The following is a 9,312-nucleotide window of genomic DNA, read 5'->3' on the forward strand; positions in this document are numbered from 1 at the left end:
TCATCACTGTGCCCCTGCTCTATGTGTCTTTAACTTCTTAGTGGGGTTTTTCCCAAGTTTTGGTCAGCCCTTGCAGTCACAGCATGGGCATTACCACTATAGGAGACGTGCTCCTTTATAATGGGAACATTTTTTTTAACTGAGACTTTCCTCTATGTCTCTTCAAAGGGGTCTTGGGTTGCGTCCGAATTTTTGGTAGCCCTTGCAGTCACTGCATACGCAATAACAGAATAGGAGACCCACTTGTTAATAATGGAACAACAAAGCATAGCTGGCTGATGGTTCTCTAACAATAGCGAGGGCCGACTGCTGGCTTTTTAAGAATAGTAAGGGCCGCCTGATGGCCCTATAAAAATAGGCTTCGTGACTTTCAGAGTCCCTCCATGATAAATGAAACAGGATGTGTCTGATGATGTGTCACACACCACATGGCCAGATAAGGTTGTAAAATGTTAAAATGACATTTCCCGGTGAATGCATTTGTATTAAAAAATAACGTAAAAAACAAACAGTAGGATCTTTCTTTAGTATAAAAAACAGTCGCCAATGTAACCTCAATGTAATCACATTGTTCAGCTCCTGCACCTCCTCCTCCATCTCCGAAATTACTACATCAGTCACAAGCTGAAAGCACTGCAGCACTGCCTTGGCCAAGTGGCAACAGGCTGTGCTGAAAATAACATGCTTAATTCTTAGGTGAAAAACTGCCCAGCACTTCAGAGTTGTTGAAAGCTGTAACACAGTAGCCTGATCTGTGGCTCTCACCGCTGAACATACAGCCAGGCATGGTCATGTGTGACAATGGGCAGAACCTGGTGACGGAGAAATGACAGCCGGAGTAGATACGGTTTCCCTCTATGCCAGTCCTTTCACCAAGCTAAAGAATATGGCTGTGGTGAAATACAACTCCCACTGAGAAGCTGTTTCAGATTGAAAAACATTGGGCCCACCAGAGGATTTGATTCTGAGGGCTCACCTTTCCCCCCCGCTCAAGAGCCCCATAGCAGCTGCAAAGTTAGCGCTATCATGAACTTTCCAGATGTAGAAGCCAGGGCACACCAGAGGATTCTCTGGTGGGACCGTCCAACCCTGCCGAGAAGCAGTCCTGGCTAAGAAAAGTGTGTGGGAAGGTTCCCGGACACTCTATGGCTGCTTTTTTACTGAGGTGGAAACCCACGCAAACACGGGGAGAACATACAAAATCCTTGCAGATGTTGTCCTTGCTGGGATTTGAACCCAGGATCCCAGTGCTGCAAGGCTTCAGTGCTAACCACTGATCCAATGTGCTGCCATTCACCCTCTGATATCTAACAGGCTGCAGAAGCTTGCACCTACTGTCACTCTATCTTCAGCTCCTTTGTGAGAAACTAATGTATTTGGGCAGTCACTCAGTCTACCAAATAAAATTCCTGAGAATGAAATTGGGGATGGCTTCGCTACTGGTACTTGGGGCAGTGCTAATACCATGGCGTCGTACCATTGTTTACTGGAAATATTCCAGGCTGGTAGGAGGCAAGCAGGTTCCCACAGAAAAGTACCATCAGTAATGTTCAGGGACCCGCGCTTGTAGAAGGTGGAGACAACACCGGGAGAAATAATGGTGGCTGAGGACCGAGTATGGACAAGAGGCATGAGGCATGAGGTTGTGAAAAGCTTCTGCCTCCACAAGCCTAAAAGGCTACATTTCAAGTGCAAGCAGCTGCCCAGAAATCTGGCAGTTTAGTATTGCGGCCTGTGGGTAAGTGGGTGGGTGGCTGGCTGGCTGCATACTTACGCTTGCATTCCAAGTAACAGAAAAATAAGCAGATGGTGGCCTATATCATCATCATGGTCTCACCTCGGCACTATGAACTCTCCTGAAGGAGAAGCCAGGGCCCACCGAAGGATTCTCCGGTTTTCTGGTGGGCCTGTCCAACCCTGCCGAGAAGCAGCCCTGGCTAAGAAAAGTGTGGGAGAAGGTTCCCGGACACTCTAAGGCGGCTTTTTTAATGTGGATCTGATGTGCTTATGCATGTTATTTCTCAAACAGCATTGCAGATCAGGCCATTGCCCAACTCTGTAGTCATGAAATTAAATACTCAAAGAAAGATGTTTGTGTGTCAAAGCACCACCGACAAGTGCAAGTTGATGTTGGACGGGCTGCCATTGCTTCTGCAACAAGCTGCATTAGAGGACTTCCTGGGAGAAATGACACCCAGAGTAGATACGGTTTCCCTCTATGCCAGTCCTTTCACCGAGCTAAAGAATATGGCTGTGGTGAAATACAACTCTCAGCAAAAAAAGCTGTGGACTGGCTCCGTATCGTCCCTGGCCACATTCACCAGTCCACGTGTTTGTGGTTAGGCGGTCCTTCCCAGTAAGGGCACGGGTAATGTTGTGGGACCCGTGCTTGTCGAAGGCGGAGACGATACCGGCAGAAACAGTGGCGGCTGGGGACCGAGTATGGACACCCGGCCGACGCCGGCATGAGGTTGTGAAAAGCCTCAGCCTCCATGAGCCTAAAAGGCCACATTTCAAGTGAAAGCAGCTTTAGAGGACTTCCTGGGAGAAATGACAGCTGGAGTAGATATGGTTTCCCAAGTCCTTTCACCAAGCTAAACAATATGGCTGTGGTGAAATACAACTCAGCAAAATAAGCTATGGACTGGCTACGTACCGTCCCTGGCCACATTCACTTGACCACGTGTTTGTGGGTAGGTGGTCCTTCCCAGTAAGTTCACTAGGGAGGGCACGGGTAATGTTGTGGGACCCATGCTTGTGGAAGGCGGAGACAACACCAGGTCAAATAGTGGCGGCTGGGGACCAAGTATGGATAGCCGGTCGCCGCCACCATAAGATTGTGGACAGCTTCTGCCTCCACGAGCCTAAAAGGCCACATTTCAAGTGCAAGCAGCTGTCAAAAATTTGGCAGTATAGTACTGCAGCCTGTGGGTGGGTGGCTGGCTGCATACTTGCGCTTTCATTCCAAGGAATGGGGTAGGGACAACTGAACGCTGCACTGGGAGAAGGACATGGACAGTGATTGTTGCAAGTCTGCAATGACAGGTGCATGGCGGGAGGCATCTTCGCATGCGCCAAGGATCACTTATGATGGGCACACTTTTAGGCAGTGATCTGGCAGTCAGATGCTTCCAGGGGTCTTTCTCATGCTGTTCCCATGTCTTTTCAGCACTGTATGCATGTGTCTGATGATGTGTCACACGCCACATGGCCAGATAAGGTTGTAAAATGTTAAAATGACATTTCCCAGTGAATGCATTTGTTTTGGTTGAAAGCAATGCAAAAGTGCAAAAACGCATCAAAAACGCTGCGTGTAAATATAGCCCAAGGTGTGGAGGAGTATTTTTGGTTTCGCTTATTTATTTTGCCTTATATACAAGTCATTACCCTGGAAAGGATGTTACTTAACATATTTCCCAGGAAAATCCATTTTGGATTTTTTTTGTAAGTTTTATTGCAAGTCTGTAAAAGTAGCGTAATACCTCTGACAACGCTGTTGACAGCTGTGACCTGGGAGTCAGAAATGCTTCCAGGGGTCTTCCCCATGCTGTTCCCATGTCATTTGAGCACTGTTCCCATCGATTTGGGCAATTTTTAGGCCCTCTGCTGACCGCCGGGTCGAGCACCTAGTATTCCAATTTGCTCGACCCGAGCATCGAGCATCCGAGAATTTTAGTGCTCACCCATCACTGGTCAAGACCAATTATGGCATGATTTATGAAAAAGCACCATAGGTATAAAGAGTATATTAAGCCATGGGGAAAACACCTAACATGTGTTAAACATTTTGCACTAGTCCTCCATTAGAATTTAAATACATACATAAGAGAGGGTATCATTACATCATTTTATTATGGCAATTGATCACTTGCATGATGTTATGCTGTCCCAATAAATCCAAAAGTATACATTCAATAGCATAACATGCCCAAAGTTAAAGTGCCAAGTGCTAGTTGGAAGTAGGGAACAAGAAAACCCCCACCAAAACACTTAGTCTGCACAGCATGACTCACCGTGGAATGAATTTACTGCAGGGAGATAGAAAGGGGTATGATATCCACCTGTGGTGCGCACCACATCCCCTTCCACCCACTCCAAAGCACGTTTTGCTGCCGCTTCATCAGGGAGTGTCAAGGAGACCAAAGTCAAAGCCAGGAGGGTACGTCATAAAGAGAGGGAAGAAGCAAAGGCATAGTCAGGTAATGTTCCGTAGATCAGAATACCAGGAGGAAAGCAGAACAGAGCAGAAGGGGTTAAACAGAGGGATGGTCAGAACAAGGTCCAAGGTCAGGCAACAGAAGATCAATAAGCAGAACTCAAGGCACAGAGAACAAACCTCACACTAGCTGAATGTATGTCTGGCAGACAGCTGGGGGAAACAGCTCAGTTAAGTAGCCAGACATTCAATTGGAATAATAAACACCTGAAGATAGCCAGTGCCTCCCAGTCTGACAGCTATTGCACGCCCCTGTACCAGATTGGATGGTCGAGATGTCAATCACAGTACTGACAGCTCCAGCACGCTCCTGTACAAGATTGGACGGCTGAGCTGTCAGTAACTGCATCCCAGACACAGTGAGGGGTGGAACCGTGACAACTGGAAACTGCTGACAAGTAACTGATGGACTGGAAACCACAGGCAAGGAGGAGATGTCCTGATGAATGTGGGCTGGAACTGTGCACAGCAGACTCTTGGGAGCCTTAAATAGGCCTAGGAAATTCATTACATGGGAGCATGCCGGGCGACTTGCAAAGCCCTATGTGGAGCACAAGAAAATCAAAAGGACCGGGGCATGGGTCTGATAATGTACTAATCTGGGCAAATGTCAAGTAAAGGAAGGGGGAAATGAAACTATGGCATTAACTATTGTGAATGGTAATTACTGACTATAGAGGTACTATATTTCATTGCAATACTGTCTGTGGTGACAATGAGACTGCTGAAAAGGTGTCTGTTCGGAACAGGAAGAATAAGTCTAGCATAAGGGATTGCAGCCAGTGTGAGAAAAACAGAGATTTCTGATTTTTCATTATATAGATAGGGATATGAAAAACGGATAAAAAATACATTATCAAACGTTTCTAAAAAAAAAAAAAAAATCTCATGGAAAATGAGTTATTTTCTGATAACATATTTCCTTTCCTACAGCAAAACAACTCTAAGGCAACGTTCACATGGCAGTATTTTGGTCAGTATTTCCCATCAGTATTTGTAAGCCAAAACCAGGAGATCCTAAAAGGGCAAAGCCCCACTACATATGACTCCTCATTAACAGGTCATAAAACTTAATCATAGAGTGGCAGATAATGATTATAAAACCATTAAACATATAGCACATGTCCCCTCGACATGTTTCACCGAATACTCAGCATCATCAGGGGATAGGACACACCTTTGTCCCATCCCCTAATGACGCCGATTAGTCAGTGAAACATGTTGGGGGGACATGTGCTATATGTTTAATGGTTTTATAAACATTATTTGACACTATCATTGGTTGACACCCTGGGGTGTCATCTATAATATTGCAGATATGCAGTTTCTATTGAATCGAATTTAAACAAAAACATTTTTCCTAGGGCAAATATGAATTATTTTATTCTAATGTATATATTTTGACAATGAATTAATTAAAGGTTAAGTTTTATTACCTGTTAGTGAGGGGTCATATCAAGTGGGGCTTTGTCCTTTTAGGCAATTGAATATATTACTATACCCTTCCCAGGTTAGTCAACCTTCTTAGGGTATCTATAGTATTTAAAACCAGGGGAAGAACAATCAGAGGAAAAGTATAATAGAAACACGTCACCACTTCTGTATTTATCACCCATTCCTGGTTTTGGCTTACAAATACTGAGGTAAAATACAGACCAAAATACTGCTGTGTGAATATAGCCCAAAGCTGAGGCAGAACAATGCACAGAAAAATTATCTATGTGCACACTCCTTATTACAAGATGTCATAAATTTCTAACATTCATGTATGCACACATATATGTATTTATACAATGCATAGTTAAAGTTGATTGAAGGAATTATCTCATCAGAGAAAAAACTAGGCCGCTTGGACTATCAATTCAGTTAAATCCAATAAAAGACTTGAAGATTTACCGTATCTTTCTGACTATAAGACGCACTAGACCATAAGATGCACTGTGGAAAATAGGATAAAAAATATTTGGTGTGGGTGTCTGTCTTATAGTTCGAATAGATATCTTACCTGGGGGGCGGTGGAGCAGGGGTCACAGGAGGCATGGTCCCTCAGGAAGCCGGCGGCGGGAGAATGTCACGGGTGTGTCAGAAGTGACAGACAGTCGCCCTGCAGTTGGTTGCAGGAGATCTCTTCGTTTGGCATTACAGACACCTTCTTAGAAGCTGTGTCTCTAGGACCAAGCGTCTACCTTCTTCTTGCTAATTAACAACTTGTCCTGGGTGTATAAATACCTGCTGTTTGCTAGAGGGAGGTGCCGGCGATACTCACATGACCCCTTGTGAAGGCTTGGAGCTAATGCATTACTACTTCCTCTCTGGTGCTAAGAGGATGTGTGTTCATCTATCTGAAGTCGACTATAGCTAAGCTATCTTCCCTTGTTTGTTCCCCCCTGTTGTCTTTAGTTGTCAGTGGTGATCGACTAGCGCTAATTCCCTCCCTTCCCTAGCCAGGGCCAAACCTCAGGGAAAGACAGGGCGAGGTTTCTGTGTGGCGATTGGTGCGGAACCAATATAGGGACATTAGGGGAGACTACCCCCTTTCTCTAGAGTCTGGGCCTCGTTTCCCCCTTCCCTTTGTGTTCACTTGGTCTTTAATACAACTTGTGTGACACAGAAGTGAAGTAATGCTGTGAACCCTGGGTGGGAGAAGGGGGTGCCCCAACAGCGGGGGGAACCCGGTGGTGGCAGCAGAAGAGGTGAGTTGCTGCGGGGCCGATGTCGGCTGTCAGGCAGAGCGTTGAGCATTGCTTTTCCAGCAGCTGCAGCCATCTTCCTGAAGCCATAGGCCTCAGGGAAATGGCCGCCGAGATCCCAATCTGCACATGCGCTGGCTCGGGCGGCCATTTACCTGTAGATCACAGCTTCAAGAAGATGGCTGCGGTGGCCGGAAAAACAATGCATGCCGCTCTGTCTCACCGCCGACACTGGCCCCGCAGCATCTCACCGCTTCTGCTGCTGCCGCCGGGTTCCTGGCTGTGGGAAGGACCCTGCTTCCTGCGATCCCGCTCCACCACCACCGCAACTCCTCGGTAAGCTATGTTCGGACCATAAGACGCACCCCCCATTTTCCTCATTTTTGGGGAAAAAAGTGTGTCTTATGGTCTGAAAAATATGGTATACGGAGAAACAATAACTTAGACCAGCAGAGCACATTGTGGAGGGAGGGTACCAAAGCAAAATCAAACTCGTGCCTCACAATGGTGTAGGCCATGGAACAATCGTGTTTTTCCCCCAATAATATAACAAAAGTCTGCAATTTTTTATCCAGTCACCCAGATGACTTGACCACATTATTTCTAGTAGCCTGGCTGTTTAAGCTGCATCACAAATGATAATCAGGATAGTCGATTGCTCAGTGGGAAACATTACAGCTATAACATGCTCATTAGGGCAAATATACTGTAGATGCTTTAAATACATTGTGCAACTGAATTTATGAAAGCCAATTAATGCCTATTACCTGTTATCATCAGACATGTCAACTCAACTGTTGAAATGCTGAACCAGATGTCAAAAGCACAACCAGATGCTGACTAGTTCCATGATATTATTGTATACTGTACTATGTTAGCAAAATATGCAGTATTACCTTAACCAGGATCCCACGTCAGCTTCTGAGAACAAAGTACGAATAATGACAAGTCACGTCTTTAAATATGTGTCGATAATATTCTTGAGCATGAGGATTAATCCGGATGTTTAATAGGTTATATAGCGGCTGTGAGTCCACTGACTGATGAGTGGTCAAAGCAATTTTATGCCTTTCATCAGATATGAATGGTTAGCTCCCTTGATGAGTATTTCTTGCTCTTCTTGCAGAGTTTAAATATATGTGCTAGTCTCATGCAAGTTTTTAAAAAGCAAATTGCATGTTTCCTGTGAAGCAGACTACCTGACCACATAAAGCTTCCTGTTGAAACCATCAGATATGCAAAGTGAACTGTTTGATTTAGATCATCAGTACACACACAAAAATGATCTGAATATTGTAAACTATACACTGAGGCATTGAGTTCATCATGAAATGTTCTGCCTCTGGATTCTTTTCGAAAAACGAAAAAGTCCATTAAACATTTGCCTATTTTTGAATGTAAGTAGTTTCCTTTTTCTGATCAGCACCTTCCTTACAAGTTCATGAAGTAATATATTAAAGTAATCTCATCTGTTAAAAAATATATATTTTATAAAAAATAAAAGTATATATTCTATGTAAGAAAATTCAACAAAGATTTTTTATCTGTCAGGGATACAGGTTTTATTTCCCAATGTAAGGCTTATTTTATAGAGAGAATTTTTGGCATTATCAAGCCTACTATACTATGTGTTTCTAGGTTAACATTAATTAAACCCAAGAGATACAATCACTGTGGAGATAAGAGGATCAGTAGGTGCTCTCGTCCGCTGGCTTGGTTGTCTTTAGAAAGGCCAGGGCAGGGCTCATCCAACAGAACGCTCGTAATCCTTCCCTGTGGGCAGAACACTACTCAGTCAACACAGGGTGAGGGTAACGCACTGCGGTAATAGTTTATTGGATCACCAAAAGTCAACAACATATAGTACATTCCCAGCAAATACACAAGAAGGTGCAAATGACAAAGTTTCACCGCATGAACCGCCTTTTTAAGGTCATGCCACAGCATCTCAATCGGACTTTGACTAGGCCACTTCAAAGTCTTAATTTTGTTTTTCTTAAGTCATTCAGAGGTGGACTTGCTGGCGTGTTTTGGATCATTGTCATTGTCCTGCTGCATAACCCAAGTGCGCTTCAGCTTGAGCTCAGGAACAGATTGCCGGACATTTTTTGGTAGACAGCAAAATTCATGGTTCCATTTACCACAGCAAGTCTTCCAGTTCCTGAAGCAGCAAAACAGCCCCAGACCCTCACACTACCACCACCATATTTTACTATTGGTATCATGTTCCTTTTCTGAAATGCTGTGTTACGTCTACACAAGATGTAATGGGACATACAACCTCCAAAAAGTTCAACTTTATTTATTATTTTTTATTTTTTACAGGTGACATGGGCATCAGGAATTAGGCATTAAGGTGAGTATATGGTGTTTTTTTATTTTTTATTTTTTTTACTGGGGACAAGG

General features: G+C 44.3%; 1 protein-coding gene across 1 annotated transcript in view; it reads right to left on the reverse strand.

The window, feature by feature from the left end:
- The window catches only part of JAK3 (Janus kinase 3), a 792,993-nt gene extending 784,949 nt beyond the window's left edge, over window positions 1-8,044 (reverse strand). Inside the window, exon 1 of the mRNA XM_073658556.1 lies at window positions 7,803-8,044. The gene's annotated coding sequence lies outside the window, so the exon portion shown is untranslated. The remainder of the gene's footprint in view (window positions 1-7,802) is intronic.
- Between the last annotated feature and the right edge of the window lie 1,268 nt (window positions 8,045-9,312).

The sequence above is a fragment of the Phyllobates terribilis genome, unplaced genomic scaffold (genome assembly GCF_046119375.1).
Source record: "Phyllobates terribilis strain yellow unplaced genomic scaffold, ASM4611937v1 Scaffold_1__5_contigs__length_1240528914, whole genome shotgun sequence".
NCBI lineage: Eukaryota > Metazoa > Chordata > Amphibia > Anura > Dendrobatidae > Phyllobates > Phyllobates terribilis.